Source organism: Micropterus dolomieu, linkage group LG14 (genome assembly GCF_021292245.1).
Source record: "Micropterus dolomieu isolate WLL.071019.BEF.003 ecotype Adirondacks linkage group LG14, ASM2129224v1, whole genome shotgun sequence".
NCBI lineage: Eukaryota > Metazoa > Chordata > Actinopteri > Centrarchiformes > Centrarchidae > Micropterus > Micropterus dolomieu.
Window position 1 is genome coordinate 16,856,767 of NC_060163.1, and position 20,577 is coordinate 16,877,343.

The 20,577-nt window shown below is 40.8% G+C and overlaps 1 protein-coding gene across 1 annotated transcript in view; it reads right to left on the reverse strand.

The window, feature by feature from the left end:
* The window catches only part of LOC123983202 (zinc finger MIZ domain-containing protein 1-like), a 118,151-nt gene that overhangs the window by 70,467 nt on the left and 27,107 nt on the right, over window positions 1-20,577 (reverse strand). The window contains exon 2 of the mRNA XM_046069363.1: window positions 15,350-15,448. The gene's annotated coding sequence lies outside the window, so the exon portion shown is untranslated. The remainder of the gene's footprint in view (window positions 1-15,349; window positions 15,449-20,577) is intronic.

Genomic DNA, 20,577 nt, shown 5'->3' on the forward strand with positions numbered 1-20,577 from the left:
TCCCTCTCTCTCTCTTTTCTCTTTCTCTCCCTTCTCTCCTCCCAGTGCCACAGCCTGCAGCTGTTGCGGCTGATGTCATTTTTTGATAGGATTTTGTCTGTTCCTGCTTGTTGGTTTCTGCCTCTCTGCCTAAACAAATGTAAACATGGCAAGGGCTCATTTAAACAGGCGCACGCTGAGGATCTTTCATGTGGGAGACGCGGAGGGGAGGAGGAGCGATTGCAATGGTGCTCTCATGCAAACCCGGTATGATATGCAAACTCTGATTTGTTCTTTCAAGTTCTTCCTGGTATCATTATGAAAAGAGGCGCCCTTAACTATGCAACAACACAAGAACACACCAGGGAATACTGCCACTTGAAAAATAAGAGACCTCCATTCATGCTAGCACGCTCCCAGTGTTTATTCTTCAACCACAGTAGCCAAGACTAAGGAAGAGAACAGGAAGTACACAAACATGCCCTTTTAACCTCGTGCATCCACCATTCACGAGGAGTACAACTAGTTCCTAAAGCTAAATATCAGCTTGTACAGTAAGCAGAGCTGAATCTATACTGAGCTACATTTTCAAAACAATATCAAGGCTTCATCCTGAGGGCGTTTCAGGAAAATCCACTGCTAATACAACGCTCGCTTAAAGCTATGAAGAGAGACAGAGAGAGGGAGTTGTGATGATGCTAGCTGACAGTTAATTCCCAGCTTTGAGCGCAAGATTTACTCCAACATGGTCATGTAGAAAACTCAATTCTTTCTTTTCCACATGTTCCAGGAGAGACTCTATGTCAGAGACACATTAGATCACATCTTGGCTTGTTCAAAGACCACAAATATTAACATTATTGGCTCAAATGGCATCCGAAAAAGTACATCAAGCTCCCATCAAGGACAGAACGGGGAATGCCTGTAGATTTGGCACATTCTAGTCTGTATAAATAGAGATAAACATATTCAAAGTCTTTCCTTCAGTGGTAATGTACCCTAAAATGAGCAATCTCACAAGATTGAACAGATTCTAGGAACAGCAATCTGTTGAAACTGAGAAAGAGATAAATAAAGTCTGTATGTATGTGTAGCAATGAGACACAAATGTTGTCCTGACCTTGAAATAACTGCCACTTATGAAAAGCTGTTTTGGTATGAGAGACACCGATTATAGCCCATTTCTAGGCCAGCACATAATCAGTGTCCAAGTTCCAAATCAATGACCTACTTCCAAGCACACACATATATCCACTGCACATAAGCTGCAAGGCAAACTCTCTTTTTAACAACTTAATGTGATGAAATACGGAAATGAAATCGAGCAGACTTGTTTTGATCTGAAAATGTATGATACTTAGAAACACAAATGAGGGCAGCATGATTTCATACAGCAGGCAGAGCAGCGGAGGCCCTCCGCAGTGCTGCTTGTGTTATTTTGACACTGGCTGGCAGTGAGGGGGCCACCGGGGTCACAAGCGTCAGTGCTTTACTAGTGAGAGTAGATCAGATCTGACCTGGATAAAGTGGAGAAACAGTCAGCGCTGGCTTCCACAGGCTCCCGTGCTGTGAGGAAATGTGAGCGGTGGCTTGGCTGGTGAGGTCAGGACTGCACATGCCGGTTCTTAACGCAGGGTGGGCTATTTACAGACGCCCCCACCTCTTAAGCCCCCACTCCCCCCAACTCCAACTCCCCCTCGAGCAGATCCACCACCACCCCAGCTCCATGTACCATGCAGTCAAGCAGACAGATGGAGCGAGACTTTTCAGAGCATCCGGCTCTGTCCTATAACCTGGAAATACTTACTTCACCCGACGCAAACCTCCTGACTTCATTTTATAAATGAGATGTTATTTGACCCGTGAGTGTAAACATTCAAGATTGAGCCAGAGAAGACAGAGAGGCTAAATGTGATGTCCATATATACACATGCTGCTGTCATGTGGAACCGCCCTAGACATGCTACGGGCTGATGACAAAGACAGACCGGCAGACATGATTTAATGAATGGAAGACACAGTACGTGCACAGTCATTTCATGATGTGAAGCTTGCCTATTTTATTTCCACAAAAACAGATTTCCTCACCTAAAGGATAGGTTTATTGATTTTAAGTAATCATCTGTTCATACTGTCTGTGGAAGAAGCACTTCTTAAAGCATCTCCAATGGAAGTGAGAACAAAAATGTACAGTTCTCTTTTCCTGCATAAAAAAAAACATTCAAAAAAATTCAAAAGTTTAGCTGAACCTAATATGAATCTTAGACAAATCAGTTGGGTATTTCCCACAGTTGCAGTCTTTTTCAGTTCAATTTTCCCCTTTTGTGTTTCCCCAGACAGTGTTTCCTTAGTGAGCTGCTGCAGAGGGACAGTAAAACAAAGAGGGATTTTTGTGCTAAAAAGAGGCTTTGGAAGCTATCCACTTGATTTGTCTAACTCAGACTGCTGAAGCCTCATATTAACTTCAGCTGAACTTAAAAAGAGAACTCTTGCAATTTAGCATTGCACTGCTATAACACTGTCTGACTCATGATGGACAGATTGAAATAAAAAGGATCAAAGTTGATGGAGCACAACCAGATAAATTTGTCATTTTTATTCCATGTTATACATTACCCACAATGCAACATGACCATCGACACTTTGGTCTTTGGTGGATTCAGTTGTGTTATGCTATTAGCGGCTAACATAGCCTCGAGCCGCTAGGCTCAAGCTGAGATGAGAAATCATCCTTCAATAGCTATGCATACACTTGTGGTTTTATTTACTCAGGTTTTTATACAACTGCCGAGGAAACTTCTGCTGCCAAAAATCTCACTGTAAACTGTTTTCATTGAAACTACTTTCTAGTGAAGAAATAGCGACAATGTGGTCTGTGGATACCTTTTTTCTTTTTTTTTTAATTGGAATTGTTCAGTGTTATGAACACCAACAATTTAATTCCATTTACCTCCATTCTATAATTTTTAGGCAGATATCTCAAAACCAGGACAAAATAAACCAAACCTATCGGCGTGGCTATTAGAGGTTACTGTGAAAATATGTTTCAGTGGTTGCCCAGCCCTTAAAAAACAATTTCATGTAATGTTTAATGTAACTTTTTTTCCGAAAGGTATGACAAACATTAGATGAATTCTGTGAGCTGAGTAAAAGAATCCACATAATTGCAGTTATGTGGTATGTACCTTGGCCTGCTGAACCATCAAAAAGAAGCCTAAGGCTGTTACATATTTTGACACACTCCTCCATCGCTGTGTGTGGTGTTTGAGCCTGCTGTATCTCTGGGGAGCTTTGATCCAGCATAATGACTTTTGTTGAAAAAGCTCTTTCCACAATGGACAGCCTTGTCTTGTGCCATACTTGTTATCAGGTTTAGACAACACAGGAGCGGAATATGAACGTGCCAGTGAGTAGAGTAATCCTTCCTTCTTTTTTTTTCCTGCAAGGTATATCAGGTTTTGTCACTGAATCAGGGCAAAACCCCATTATACTGAAATGATATATAAACAAATCAATTTTTTATGTTCATGCATGGTTTCACAAAACTATTCCTCCTGCCCGGAGAACAGGCACGAAATTAGTTTGGCTGAGTGTGGCCGTTAATACACCGAATTAGTGGGACAGTTTGGGAAAGTGATGGCGAAATCAGTTTTTTATCAAAGAAAAGGCAGACAGAGTTAACTATTCAACTGCGCTTTATCACTTCAGACTAAATTATGACTTCCTTTTTCTGTGCTGTGCAGGTCTCCAGCGAGGATAAATGGGTGTATCTCGCTGACACTGTTCCCCAGTTCAACCATAAACGTGACCTGCTTTGGTTCTTGCACTGCAGCAGAGCAGAGTGGACAACTACGGGAGTTCAAGCTGAAAGTGATACTGACATTATGTTTTCCAGCATTGGGTTCAATATTGTTAGAAACAGTGGAGCTAATGTAAAGCAAGCAATTTAAAAATGATTCAACAAAAACCAAACGGACACACAAGTAGAGAAATCATCTGGAAACAAGAGCCACTTTGAGGTCTTTGCCATTGTAGTCTGACAAAGACCTCAAAGCTGTGGTTCTGGTGAAAAAGCAGAACAAATGGGGATTACAATATTTGAGGAAATAGAGCCTTTCAGTTGACCTACATCCCCCACAGAGACTCCAAATTATAATCTCAGCATACATGCTCAGCTATTGAATTTTTAGATTCAGTATCAACACCATGAAATTGCGTTAGATGGCAACTAAATGGGTAAAAAAGGAGATTAGTGGCAACAGATACTGACAGCACTTAAAATGTGCCCTTATTGCTCGTGATGTGAGTTTATTTCATTTCATTCCACACTGACAGCTTTAGATCCAAGCATTTGTGTTTAAGCACTGTATATCAACCCTCTGTAGACTACAACACAAAGTTAGAACACGTAGAAGAATCCACTTAAGGCTGTGAGCTTAAAAAAAGACACATTAAATCATTCTTTACCATTTAGCAGCAGCCTCCAAGGTTTTGATTAGAGTATTCATTGAACCCTGCACTTTAACACTCCAAATCAATTAGATGAACCAGCGTGCGCATGCACAAAAACACACACACACACACACACACACACACACACACGCAGACACTTCAACTGGTTAAATCGAATAATGATTTAATGCATGGCCATCCACTGGTAAAGTCCAGCGCAATATTCATACTCACACACAAACAACATCCATTAATGGCTTTAGTGATGGTGGTGTAATTGCTAAAAATATGCTTTATAGTGAGCTAAATGCATAAGAAGCGGATTAAACTGCATTCTGTGGTTGTAGTTGAAGCTTTCTCTGCTGGGTGTACAGTTTAGAGCTTTAATCCGCCTTTAGTTTATTTATTGTAAATATATTTCTTGACGAGTATGAGGCGGGAGAAAGGAGAAGTGCAAAATAAACTCACACTTCCTTTCCGTTTTTCTTTTCTATTTGAAAGTCGAAAGTAACCACAAGTCGGAAGGTGATTAACACAGTTATTCCACTTACAACAGTGACATATTTAATGCATGATTTAATGAGTCTTATTTTGAAAAAAAAAGGCATATAGGCAAGCTCAAAAATGTAGCTAATCATTTATGAATGTTTGTTTTTTAAGACTGCAGGGCATTTCTGACGAGGATCACTGCAGGTTTGATCTTATAAGCTTCAATTTATTACTCCAGACATTACACCTTTACTGTTTTTTTTATATGAAACCCTTAATCAGGAAAGCCTAAATGAGATTAAAACTATCTTTTTCAGGATTCCTGTTACAGAGTAACAGAAGCTGCATTGTCATGTCCTGTTTGTCAACTCATTTTATGTTTCATAGTAACAAGTTTTACTTTGCGTCTGCCCTGTAAAACACTTATATAAATATATAATAAAAATATATAATAAAAAAATTAAATATATATATATAATAATATAATATAATATATAATATATATAAATAAAAATGATAATTTTATTAGTGTTATTGACTGTGTAAATATGCATTTGTGTGACAGAGAGAGGGAGATAGCGAGACAGAGAGTGTGTACGTATGTTTACGAAGCCTCAGGAAATACCAGGACAGACACGCTGACTCTCCAGCACTTCAGGCCCATGTGACTGGAAACACACAGGCCAGATTGTTTGCATGTTTGCTTTGAGGGTCGCGATAAGAACATTTGGAGAGAAATATCAAAGCAGAACTCAGGACATCTGAATCTGGCCTGGCGCTGGAGGTGTGGTCCAGTTTGTCCACTTTTCTCCTATTAAACTCTTGTTTTCGAGTGATCAGCCACCCTGCTGATTTGCACGATGACTCTTGCAATTGTGTCCCCGTAGCGATCCAGTGCAACTAGCCTCCATTGACTTCCTGCTCTCATTACATTAGCATAATGCAGATGCAACCAGAGTCAGTAACCCTGCTGTTGCTAAGCACTATTTGCAGCAAATACATACGAAAAGCTGTGGGAGCTGCAGTGCTTGACAGATTTTCTTTACTAACCTACTTTCTTGCTACATGCCTCTTATAGCATTACATCAATGCACCTATTTATGTACAGTGAAGCTTGATTTTGATTTACTAGACTAGACTTTGAACTGAAATTGTCTCTGCATATTTGACACCAACTTTTTCTTCTTGAAGTTACACATTTAATAATACACTGTCTAGACCATTAATACTGACTCCAACCTTAACAAAAAACTATTTGGCCTTCAATTAATCTTCTCCACTGACTGAAAAGCAGCATTCCTGAATGAGCACTACAACAAGAAGCTCTCTGCTCTTCAATAACAGTTTGTTTTCTGTATTTGATCAACAGACTAATTTACTTGAACTAATTTAAATTATAAAACTAAAGCTCAATGGCTATTAAAGTTGTCATCCATGATCAAGAGGACTCTGTGGCTAAAAAAAAATGCACTGTTTCCCCTTTTCCTAACTGACACAAAAACATTTCCAATCCATTGAAGTGCAGTCCTGCCTTGTAAAAGGTCAGCAGAAACCGGACTACTGATCATTATGGAACTCAGCCTTTTGCTCGAGCTGTAGAAGCTAAACAGCGGTGGCGGAGATGTAAATATTTTGAGGAAAGAATTACCTCTTCATTTCCTCGTATAACAAATATTTAAGCAAATCTCATTACCATACGTTCATGCATGTCAGTTTGAAACACAATGTCCCAGATCGCACAGAATGAGAGACATGGTAGGCATAAAGATGTGCAAGATCTTGATGAATTTGGATGCTGCCATAAAAATGCTCTAACCCATCATTCCCTTTGTGGTTGTATGTGGCACGCAGAGAGCTATCTGGCTGGACTTGCATTTGGATGTGCAATTTCTGCTTTATTAATCGCTCACAAAAGATGCCATTATAGATGTCATTAAATGTGGTAGTCCAGCATAACGTGCAAGCGGCCAGTCTGAATAATCAGTTCCTCCCGTTTGTGCTTCCAGGACTCTTCTGATCAGAGCTCAACCTGCTCAACCCACTCTGCTGTGATTGGCTAAAGCAAGGTCATTGTCTTAAGAGACCTCTCTCTAATATACAGCAGCAATTAGTGGCTGCTGCGTGGATGTTGCACATGTTATTATGTGATAAGGGAGCGTGAGAGTGACCAGATGTAATGTGGTGTTCCTGAATGCTGCGCCAGGCAAAGCGGTTTATTGAAGAGCACAAAGACACCTGGTTACGCAGTGGTGGTCACGTTGCTAAAATGGAAAACATCAGCAGCAGGGAAGCACAAAAAAAACACTGAAAGAGCATACAATCCTATCATTATCCTTATCCAATTATGCAATTTTACATTTTCTCCATCTAAGGCAGGGTTCACATAGATACAGGGTCAAAGAAAAGCCTCCTCTTTCATTTCAATGAGATCACTACAGTGGCACAGACTTCTGCAAAAAAAAAAAACAGATGAGAAAATAAAAAAGCAGGGTCTTTTCTGCAATGCGATGTCATCTGGTAACACACTGCAGTGGCCAATCAAATACATGGACTCGCAAATTCCTGGTAGATTACACTGTGACATGAACAGCTAAATTCTACAGTTTACTGTGCAATCGTCAAGACCGAGGAGAAAAGGATGGCTGGTGTGGGCTTTAAAATCCTGCCTCAAAGTACTATACACTATTAACACAGCAGTCGTTCCCAGTCAGAAAACTCAAGAGCCCAAAAAGCGTGTTGCGTTACTGTGACAACCGGCAATTGCGAGCTGTCATGCCATTAGCTTTGGCATAACTGAAATTTATGTTTTGATGCGCTTGAAAATGTGACTTAAAGTGTAGCCAAGGTAATGTGCACATTTCACACTTCCAGAGAAGCGCCTCCACGTCAGGGGAAAAGATGAAATCCTCCCCAGGAGGACAGTGTGAGTGTTAGCAGCAGCAAGACACACAGTGCAAGGAGGGGAGGGAAAACTGGCCATTCCCATCGGAATGAAGAAAGAACAATGCAAGAAAAATACACAGTCATAAGAAAAGACCACTGTCTCCATCAAAACACAGAGGCAACAAAGGAGTCAAACAGAATGTTCCAGTAAAACGGCAGAGAGATGGACACTGAAGCTCGCTGTCGACTCCCTATGAGTCAGTCCATTGTGAGGCACACAACACACAAGTCGAGCGCCCAGTGAATCAGAGCAGTCAGCTGCCATCCACCACCTCAAGGCACAGGGCCAGTCTAGCACAGGACTGCAGACATGTGACCAGCTGTCTCACACAACCACCGTTACTTTACCACGTCTCGCCAGTCAGGGCTGAGGACAGAGCCATCGACAGTGAGCTCTCAGATAGCTTTGGATCTGGAACTTTAAAACGTGTTTAAACATGTTAAGTTTTCTCAGTTTACAGAGTTCATACAGAGAATATTCTGCTATGAACAGAGGCAGCAGGTGTTTGTAAATCTATAGATGACTGCTACTTTTAATTTACAGTCTGCTGTCAGGAGGGCGCAGTGACATCAATACTGCAGCGGGAGTTTGTCTGAGGCCTATCTGAGGACACCAAAATATCCATCTACTTTAACCCCCCCCCCCCACACACACACACACACACACACTAACAGCGATACACTACACGTGCAGCTGTCTAAATATTACTTCTCCGGTCTTCTGCTCTTCATCTCGCCATTCCTCTTCTCCTCTCTCGCCTTTTCTGTCCCTCCGCGACTTTAGGAGGGACAACTGTTCCACCGGCACAACTGGGGATGTACACATTTGGTGTGCCGTTGTCATGTCAACAGTCCGAGGCAGAGGGCTGGGAATAACTCACCTCCTGCTGTCCAGCTTTGCGCTATAACCAGACGCACACCTGTGGTACCAATTATCTTGTGGCTAAAAAAAAATTTGATTATTCCAAATGTAAATTATATTCTCTACAAGGCACTGCAGCAGGCAGTACCTTTTTTTGCGAGTACAAGTCATCACTAAATCACTGTACGCAATTAGGCTTTTAATGCAATTCATATAAGAAGCCAGACTAAGGCTAATCTCATAAAAGGACAAACAGAGCCATTAAAAGTCCTTGGCTCTTTACTTCATTACTGGCTCAGCTTGTTCTCCTTATGCAAAGAGTCCCCAGGTGCATGAATGTTTCATGGCCACCCTGCTGCCTGCTTCCCTCTGCTCAGATTCAGCCTTTCTCCCTCCTCCCAGAGGAAGCTCAAACTCCACTGTCAATTGCACTCACTTACACTCTACTACCGTCATCATCAGCCATTAGTGGGGGGGGGGGGGGGCACATAAGACAGCTGTTTTGCCTTGATGACTCTATCATCCCCTTCAGCGGGATTAGCATCAGTATCATCATCCTGATCATCGCCTTTGATCTCGAAAATTACCAAACAACTCTGATATGTACGACTATCAGCCTGTCAGCCACGAATTCCTGAGCTTTCAAAATCTGACTTCATTGTATAACACTCAATCATGCCACAGAGCATGAAGAGATAAATTGGTAATATCTACCGTATTTTATGTCAAAGCCTTTGAAAGAACCAAAGAAACAAATTCTTAATTTCACAGCTTTAAAGGTGACAAAGTGCTGTAAACCAAATATCTGTGAACACAAAAAAATCAGTTTTTCTTGATTCTGCATGGCTAAATATGTGTTGATCAGTTTCAGATATTTTTACTAAGTAAAAGTCATCAATTATAAGTAAATGTTTGACATGCAAATCTGTCTAGCTCTGTAAAGCCAAGGGGCGCTGCAGATTCAGGAGATTATTCTTTGTAGCTTCATCACTACAAGCGCCCCCTTTTCATATTGTTATTTAATACATTGTTATTGTAAAAATATTGAATTTAGCCACTGTAACTACTTTATATACTGCTGCATAGTTATGTATAAATGCTGAAATCTGAAAACTTACAAGCAACTATACCTGTCAGATAAATGTAGTGAAGATCTCCCTCTGAAATGTTGTGGGGAAGAAGTATAAAGTAACATAAAATAGTAGTACAAAAACCTTGATCTTGAACTTCAACTACAGCAACTAGGATATGGGCTTATATTTGTCCTCCTGCTGTAAATACATCTTCAAACTGGGCCACTTGTATGGCAGTCAGATCAGCTGATGGGCTAATTCAAGGCCCTGCAGCGCTGCCACTATCATCATTTCATTAGCTTTAAACAGACATATTACAAATAGAACACTGAGCCCAAGCTGTGTGGAGGCAAGTCAAGCTTGTTGGGTTATATTCTACAACAAGAATGTACCAGCCTAATGAGACCACAGTAACTGCTCCCACTGACAAAAGAGAAATGGAATAATATGGCGGCATTAGGCAGAAGAAAGGCTCGTTAATGCGTATATTTCAAGAAGCAGCATTGAGGAAGACCATTCACAAGCCAACAGCATCTCAATGCCAAGTGTTCTTAAAACATATTACGCTATGCCATTAATTAATTTGTTGGCTTGAGAAGCATAGCTTATCCAGGCTATTCATCATGAGCAGGAAATTGACAAGTTATCCGTGGAAGGCATGTCAAGGGATATCAGGTTTAATTTTGCATCACAGAAAGCAAACGACACTCCATTTGTTCAATAATCTTTGTTTTCCTTTGCAGTGTCTTTGTTTGAGTAGAGCCAGACAGGTAGCTTATACAAAGACACATGAGATGTAAAGTAGGCTTGGGGATTCAACAGGGTCACAGAGGAGTGGGGAAGTTCATCTCGGAGCCAAGTGTTGCTTAATGGCTTCCTCCTGCTCCTCAACTCAGACCATCAGAGCAAGCTGAGGAGAACATCTGTCCCGAATACACAGGCGCTTTGTACCGCCACAGTCACCCTGTCAATCAAACATGTTTTGGCATGTCACTGACTATCACCAGTGGTTGCGATTGCCTTTGAAGACATGCGGCCACACTGGTTTGGGGTGCACGTACAAGCATGAACGCATGCGTCAATGTTTGTATGTGTCTATGGGAAAGTGGGGTTGACGCCGCGTCTATTTTTAGTCAAGTACACTGAGTTCTGCTTCTGTGTTATGCTGCTCTGTTCCTAGGGCAGGCAGCCGGGTCATCAGTGGCAGCAGAGCACCAGGATAGCTCCAGCTCTACTCCGTGACCCCCGGCCCTCCAGCTCCTACATCAGTGGGAGAGACTTACAAGATTCCTGGTTAGCAGTTAGGTGAGGCTATCTGCGGGAAAAAAAGGGGGCTTTCTTGACGGATGCCATGTACATCCACCTCTTTCTCTCTCCGGTGACTAATGGGCTATTAATTCAGCTGTCACCGTGGAACGTTATCTGGCACTTTTCCATGGGAGGGATACCACCACGGAACATCTCCGCCACAGGCTCAGCCCTGGAAAAGATATGCTCTCCCAAAAGTTGCTATTCAACTAAAGGTACTATGAAGAAAACGTGGGTCTGATCAGATGGAAATTCCACGTATGTTAAATACAGAAGAATAAGATATCAGATGCATCTCAAAGACGTTGTGAGAAGGCAAACTGGCTTGAGTGCTGTTTTGTCACGCCTGTTTTGTTACTCACCCAGTAGTGTACAACAAAATCATCTTTCCACTCATCAGATACACGTCAATGCTGAACCTTTGAGTTAATAGTCTGCACCATCTCTTTCATGGTGACACAAAAGCTTCAAGGCAAGACGCCATCAATATAAGTTGTTCATTTCATTCAACAGGGTTTTTAGTGTGATGAAGTGCTTCATATTTACTTTTTGTAGCAGCCACTTATACACAACTTGTGTGATTATTATCAATTTAAGTCAGTTTGTGCATTTCACAGAATGAGAATATTTGAAGAACCCACACTGAAACCGCTACGTGTCTTGTGGCTGTGCTGCAGTTTAATTAATGAAACTACTGTTTGTGTATGAACAGAATATTGACGCTAGTAAGATGACCTGTCATAGATTCTAGGAGTTGAGTAAAATAGTTTGTATAATACTGTTGGAAGTGATGGGTTAGGTAACAACAACAACATCACTCTCCATGGTAGCTGCACGGGAAATATCCTGATATTGTGTCAACTCAGTATGATTGTTCTGTTATCTACAGGAATAAAATGGCCCGGAAATACAAAGTAACCGTAAGTGCCTTCCCAGTGGTTGATTTTCTAGTTTCAGATTTATTAAGACAAGACCATGTTAATAAATGGAGTACAAACAACTACATCATCTGACAAAAAATGTTCTTCCTTTTTAATCATAATGCAATTTTTAGATTTGGAAAAAATCGTGATAGTCTTGCACGGGATAATTATTATTACAAAGATCAAGATTCCACAAACTTTGGGGAATATGTTATTTATAACCCTGAAGTTACAGGGTACCTTGTCTGTAATTTTGGTTTTCGTGCAGTAAATACAAAAGCTGTAGTTCCTAATAACTTGGACAGTGTATACAGTGTAATGGGTATAGTGTACTCAGTGCTCTCACATACATTGGAGCTCACCCAAGTGATCTTTCAACCTCTGTTTTTTCCATTATCAAGCTTATTCCGACCAATGTCACATTTTGAGTGCTGCATTCTGTTTGTGGTTTCTTTCTTCTCAAAGCACCTGCTTCAAGAAACATCTATTTACAGACATTACTACAGCCCCATCATGGTTATCAGTTTAACAGCTTGTCATTCAGACATGTGGGTGTTCGGGTTGAATATTAAACTCTCACTGCTTTGCTGTGTGCTTGTTTAATAAAGTACTTCCACTTGACTCAACACTGGTCAGTGGAACAAGGGAGCTGTGACTGTGCCTGGGTGTGATGCTGTTGCAAAGCATTCATTTGGCCGAGGTCTATTTCATCGAAAGTACAAAAGTTCACTCCAACAAGTGATAATAATCCTTCCAATAGGCTTTAATCTTTTTTAACTTGAAGTTAAGTGGTCGTCTCTGTTCTCTTTGTTTGCCCGTGCAGGGGAGGTGGACATGTGTGCAGAGGCAAGGGGGGCTCCAGAGGCCAGGCCCTCTATCCTTCCTGTTCAGTTACCAGAGGCCTCAAACTTATCAGTTCCAGATCTCACAAGAACAGAGAGAAAGAGAGACCACTGACAGGAAGGGGATTTTTTTCCTCCCCTTTTTTCCTTTAGCGAGGTTAACAGAATGTCTGCACCCCTCACATTTCACAGAGGAAAGCAATTATTCATTAGGGCTTACACTAGCGCAACAGAGACCAACCTGGCAACCTTCAGACATTAACAGACTGAAATGAAACTGGTTGCCAAAATTGCTCAGTGAGAAAGAACTAGTTAATCAATCAATTAATTAGTTAATTCAGAGAAAATGCCTCACCAACAATTTTTATAAAGGTGTAAGTTATTTATCTAACAAAATTTGCCAGGCTTTCATTGGTTCCAGCTTCTCGGATGTGAACATTTGCTTTTTCTTTGTATATAATTATAAACTGAATATGTTTGGTTTTAAAATGTTGGTCCGCAACTTGAAGATGTCACCTTCTTTTCTGACATTTTTAGACTAAATAAATAGTCAAATAAATATACTAAGCCATTAATGAAGAAAGAAAAACAATCATTAGTTGCAACCTTACACACTTTTTATTTCTCAACATCAGATTACACTTAAGACTGTTACTATTTCTTTCAACAGCAGCCTTTCCATCAAAGCCAGCTAGATTTTCCCTTCACAAAGGCAACCTTGCATCGGCAGTAAGAGGGAAAAATCTGCCAATGAGAGTGAGACAGAGTGAGCTGACAGTGTAGCACTCATGTCATGCCCTTGTTCATGTCATATTCTACCTCGTTTCACTTGCTCTCACTGTCTACCTCGCCTGACATTTCGACAAAAATCACTTTGGTTTATCCCACTCAGCTGTGTGGCGGGCAGATGTTTGTCAGGGCACTGTATTTCTCAGCATTCACACTGCTCTAATCAAGATTAACCACTCTTATCTATTCAGTGTGCGTGTATGTGTGTGCTGGATGTCCCAATTCCTAATCCATGAAGCCATGGCTGCATTGTATAATACAGTGGACTAACTAATTACATTCCCTTTCCACGACATAATTCTCCCTTTTAGTGTGATGTACACTGAGCGACATATTGCATAAGGATGAACTAGTGAAGAGGATAAACAGGACCATGTGAGTTTGTGAATGTGAGAGATGGACTTAGTTGTCGGCAAAAAACATAAACAGACCCAACATCTAAGCACTTTGTTACTTTGTAGTTACTTGGTTTCTGAGCCCCCCCCCCACGAGCTACTAATGAAATCAACATGCTCTGTGAGGTGAGCCGACGCTGGCCACACACAAATTGCAGCCATTAAATGTTTACCAAAGGCACTCGAGCACAGTGGAGGACAGAACATGTCCAAGCAAACAAGGTTGTAGTTTTTAAATCACTGTAGTGACAGGGGAGTCAGATGTGTGTTTCCAGTAACATGCTTTGTTTAATTCCAGCTGTGACACAACATCTTTTCCAGAAATATTTCAGGCAAAGCAACATCTCAAGTAATTAAGACGATCCTTACAGAGTCTGGTAAGTCTAAGGGATTCAGGAAAAAATGAATTTCTAATCTCAAATTAAATTCTTGCATGTAAATTAGTCTTTCTCAAAGCTGCTCTAAAATTTACAGAAGAAAGAGTTTAAAACAAAACTCTTGTCATCCACGCTTTTTCATGAAACAGGCTGTGCCAGAGGTGATTATTTGGTGATCTACTGTAGCTGGCAAGCTCTGGCTAATGCGTTAGCAAGCTGGGAACATGACAGCACCAGTCACCCACAATAGTTCTCCAAGTTTCTTTTTATTTTCTCACCACTGCACCACGTACTCCCCCAGAGCATTTTATTCTACATCAAGAAAGAGTTAACTGTTGATGCTCTCTGGGGCTAGCTAGCTTGCTAACGATCAGCAAGCAAGCTCATTCACAACCCACTTTTTAAAATGATGGGTTTGTGCCATTGCCTCCTCTCTTATAACTGTTTGCAAACATTATTCTTTTGTGGCGCAGTTTTGTATGCCGACAGCTAATAATTTACTATGGCTTCCTCTGCTATTGGTCAACATGTCAAGGTTCACCAAAGTTGAACCTGATGGGAAAGATTTGCCCCTGGGAGTCAATCAACTTTGAAATGCTGTAGCATGCCAAGGACACATAGTGGTAAGCTATCCGCAAACAAGTGACAGTAGCCAAATGTAGCACCACAACTGTATTAAGTGTAGAGGATAAATTAAATGAATGCAACTACCTAATGACATTAGCATAAATTAGAAATGAATTCACTGTAGGTTCCTCAGTTACTGAGTAGTCACAACAACCTCTACCTTCAGTTTTTATTGCTACAGTAACAGTAATTTGAGCACATTTATATTTGTGCACATGACTTAAAACACAATTTAACCTGCTGGGCTGTGTAGGTACCACCCTATACGTATAAAACAAAAAATGACTCACCAGTGTTGACTTCAATCCTTGATTCTTCACCACGAAGGGCCCCCCCACCCATTCACACACCAGGAGGAGAAACACTTCAGCGCCTCACGTTTTCAGCCCCTGAGAGAAATCAGAGGAGAAAAGGAAAATACATCAATCACCGCTGCATTATCCACCAATCTCCAAACACTGAATTATTACATTTGCATTTTTCTTTTTTCCTAAAGCCCACTCAATGATTTTGCTTCTCACAGATTCCTTTGGGCTCTGAGTGGCTTCCATCTGTGCCTTGCTTAACGTGATACACTTCTTCCCTGTGTGGATAAGCTCCTTCACGCTCCTGTGCCCATGAAGGACGAATCAAAAGAGCAACTGATATACTTTGCATGATCAGTATGGTATCATAAACATCCACCACACAGTAGGTTCACTGCCATGGCACATTCACAATTCACTCCCGATTGACAGAAAAGCCTATTAAAAGAGGCCTTCACTACAGCTTTGCACTTAGACTGGGCTGGCAGGGCTTGTGTGTATGCACATTGACATTCACATCCTTGAAAACAACATTAGTTATCGGTGAAGTTCAAAAGGTGATAGCCGATGTGTGAGAAACCATTGCAAGCCAGTTTAAGACTTAATACAATAACCCAGAATATAAAAGAGCACTAGAATGTAACCAAATTTTAAATCAAGATTTAAAATAAAGAGAAATGTTGAATTATCTCACACAGTTAATAATCGTGTCTTATCTATGTTTGTCCAAGCAAGTAAGTACAGACTTAATTTTCTTTAGTGAATTAATCATTGTGAGGTGTAGTTGTGAAGTTGTAATTACTAGCATAATAAGCACAGGCTGGATTGAGCATGTGTTATCTATCCGTAAACGATGTGTGCCTTTGCTGGCATCTGAGAGAAAAAAAAACATTTTGATTATTTACATTTGCAATAATTTCAATACTTAAATGAGTGGCTATGAATGTGTGGAAACTGAGAACATCTGAGTGTATCTTTATTTTGTAGTTTTCAAGACCTTAAATGTAAAGGGAAAAAGAAAGTCAAATTTGGAAGTTGAATTATATATTATTCAGGTTTTCATGAGAGGACGAGTCCAACGTTAGATCAGGTACCAGACCCTTCTTTGAATGAAAGGTCTAGGTTAAGGTGGGACTATCTGAAAGATAGTCAGATTTTGAGGTGGCAGGGCTATTAGGAGGTGAAAGAGTATACACAAACTACTGGCCTTTTTCTTTGTTCCTGGCCAGCACTCAATTTTTTCCTTAAACTCTCTCCTTGCATGACACAAATTTTCATGGAGTCAAAGACAAAGTTGAGCTGACTGGGATGGTAGATGAAAAGAAAGGATAGAAATGTCTTGTATGTATGTCTTGTAAACTGTGTATGTGACAATTTTTTCCCCCCACCCCACCTCCTCCCTACAGTCTACAGCTGTATCCGGTTCATGTATCATTTTCATCTGTCACCTGCTTAGTGACACACAGCGTGATAGCCATTTCTATCCCCAACCAGAACTCCACATTCTTTCCCTGAGCTCATGCTTTGGTTGACAGGGCAAGGCTAATGCTCCAAATATAAAAAACTGTCTAACCACAAGGTGTATTTTCACATTCAGCAGGAGAAGGTGGGTCCCTTGTGCCTTGCACTTTTTTTAATCCTCTTTTTTTAATCATTGGAAGATTTTTCAGGCAGCATTTCTCCCCTGTTGGAAGTGCCGCTCTCTGAAAAGAGAAAGTGGAGGAGTGCTGGGGGCTCAATGGGTCGGGAGAGAGGAGGGAGAGGAGGGGTTGATGCTGGGTGCCTCCTTTTTAAAGCCAGATTCTCCCCAGATACCTCTGTGCTATTCATCAACAGCTTTTCCAGGGCTGTGAAAAATCAATGTGCTCTGCACTGCAAACAGTTCATAATGACGGGGGATGGAGGAAAAAAAGCTCAACTGCAACAGAATTGATTTGTTTAAGTACAATAACACGGCTCTGCAGCGCAATGAGGAGGAGGCTCGAGCGCCCAGACACAGACTGACTGGCAGTATGAAACCACAAGCAGTAATTGACAAACTGCTGGCAAAGTGCAAATCTGAAATACAGAAGCCTGTTATCTAATTAAAGAAGATTTTTTTCTCTGAATTACCACCTGAATATACACTTTGAGTAGTGACTGTATATCTTCTCCAAGGCAAAGCAAACCACATATAAAGAGTTTAAAAACCATAAAACAAGATATTTTCCCATCTTATTAAATTTCTAAATAAACAAATGTAAAAATATCTAAAATAGAATCTACATTGGGGTTTTTTTCCAAGTGTACTTAACATCTTCAAAGTGCTTTTTTTGTCTGAACAACACCCCAAACTGTTTAAATATCTGATTTACAAAGATATAAAACAAAAAAGCAAGAAATTTTAACATGTGAGAAGCTGGAACCAACAAATATTTGGCGATTTTGCTTGATAAATCACTTAAATTATTGATTATTGACCACAATTGTTACAACACACACACAGAGAAAGTACATTTCTGAGTGCATGCATGCAACTAGCACATAAACAGACAAACACACATTATTTGTACTTTTGGCAGGGAGTCACCCCTAGCCAATTCAAAGCACATGCAGAGAGGGTTTGATGTTGCATAAAGCAAAGTCATCAGAATGTTTAAAAGATGACACCAGGCTTCTCCCACAAGAAGAAAAAAGCTTTCACAAGGTGAGATTTTAAACCTCCTGATACGGCAAAAAATAGAAGCTGGAAGTAAATTGTGTCAAGACAGGCCAGCACAATAAAACATTTCTCCCTGCCTCTTTTAAGCCGGCCACAGAGGTGCATTTATCATTGTTATTATTCCTCCAGAGAAGCCCTCCCAGGTTTAATTGGGTCCTCATGGAGTCAAAATCTCTGTTGTCCCTGCAGGCACCAGAGCTGGACAAACTCATTCCCCCCCAGCAGTCAGCACTGGGTTTTACTGCTGCATGAAGAGCAGTCAATCTGTGCGAAGTGGCCATGACACCCGCTGGTGAGTCAGACGGGTGGTTGGAGCTGGACGGCACCCGCTAAGCCTGGACAATGCCAGGAGAGGGAAACTCACCTGGCTCTGCTCTCAACACTGTGGGAAAAGCTCTTGAGAGCCACAGGCTTTCTGTCCACCCAGCCAGCCCTTTGGGGCTATTATACCCAGGGGCCACATTTGCATTTTAACTGGTAAATACAGTAGGTTCTGAATGGGCATGGACATGACGCATGTGAACAAATGGAATAGGAAAGGATTAAAGAGGTTTTTCTGGCCTCAATGAAAAAGGGACTCATTGAGCTAAGGTGATAAAATAGCTCAGAAACATAAACAGCATATTCAACACAACTAATGCAGAGAGAAATTAATAATGGCAGGGTGATACTTCCTGAAAAACTTCAAGTGACCTCCAAAAAGTGTTGCAACATTTCCCTTTTTTTTAAACACACATCTTTTAACAGCTATGTAGCAATGATTCAAAGTTTTAAAAAAAGCAGACAAAAACAGAGAAATGTGTGAAAGCGAAGGGTTTTAATCACACCAATGTGTTCTCAGCAAATACCAGCTCTGAAACTTTTGACCTCCCATTCACCTCTCTCAACAGCGCTCCACTTCCACTTTCTGTTACCTTGCCACAGAAATCCCGAGCCTCCTTTAGGGTGCTTCCTGGTGTTGATGTGCTCAAGACATGGAAGATCAACCAAGATACGCATCTCTGCTTTTCACAAGACACTTGGAGTCAAAAGGAAGGAACGCTGGAACAGCGTATGCCGGAATGACAATCCAGTTGTTTGTAATGATTTTCAGCAGAGGCAGGCTTTCATTTTCAGAAGACAAACAGGATTGTGTGGAAACACGCTGGTAATCATCTCGCCTCGCAGTCTGTGTGTTTACATATACGCTAATGAAGTGATTATAGACAAATTAATTAAGGGGACACTCTTACTTTTACGACTGTCATGTAACACTTCATTTGTGTTATTGTACAGTAATTAAGGTTAAAGGTTGACAAATCATCAATCTTTTAAATGACATGTTTTGTATAGACCTTATGGCTGCAACTAATGATTCATTTCACTATACATGAATCTGTTACTATTTCTGTAAAATAGTTTTACTGTAAATTTCAATGTAAAGCAGTCCATAACCACTCATGTTAATATTGTTATTGCAATACTGTTGAAATAGCAGTTAAATGTAACCTAAAAGTCTAGAAAACCTTCAGTAGCTAGATGTCTAGATGTCTTTCAACCTCAAAATTAGCAGTAGTGGTGGAAGAAAAATTTATTTTTTGGGGCAACAGCAAATTTACTTTCATGTGACTAATAATTGAACAGATGAATTAATGTATTTTGTGGGACTACTAATACAACATTTCCCATTTAACATTAGTAACCCAGTTATTAAACAAACCATGTAAACTTGGGTTAGTGGGGACATCGGGTTATTGAACACAAACATAAAGCCTTTTTGTCAAGTATTATCCTAAGCTTGTGATTTACAGCAGTACGGTTATAATGCCTGTATATACTGTATACTGTACTGACTGACACCCAAATCCAGGTTAACAGATGAGGGACTGAACATTTTCCCAACACATGCTGCTGGTCTCTGAGTATATCCATATGGAATTATTACATTAGACCCAGTCACATGTTGTTGTGGGACAAAGGCATCAACACCAAGCGTATCACTGCACTGAATGAGTGCTGCAGTGATGATTACAGGTTTAGAGATAATGGTTTTTAGCGTGATACACTTAGAGAGCATGAGACACCAGCTCAGTTAGCTCCCCAGTCTTCACTCTCTACTGATTAACACAAATGCCGGCGCCTAGTTAACCACTGCTGCTGTAATTATGTGGAGCCACACACACACACACACACACACACACACACATAACCTACACAACAAACAGCGGCAAACCCCCCCACACACACACACACTTAAAAACAGTGCTGTTGTATACATGGAGTGTGCTAGAAGATCAACATAACATCAACTGCCTATTGTGTGTCTTATCCATGCAAATGCAGGTAATTTACTTCCTGCTGTGCACAACTTCCCAATGTGTTTGCCCTCTAGCATCAATCGTTTGTGCATCGCCTGAACAGGTTGAACAATTGAATGAAGTGATCCCAAAAAGGCTCCTCTTTCAATTGAGGATCATTTTGTGCCGTGAGCACACAACTACAGTAGGTATGGGTAGGTCAAAGTGAAACCAGG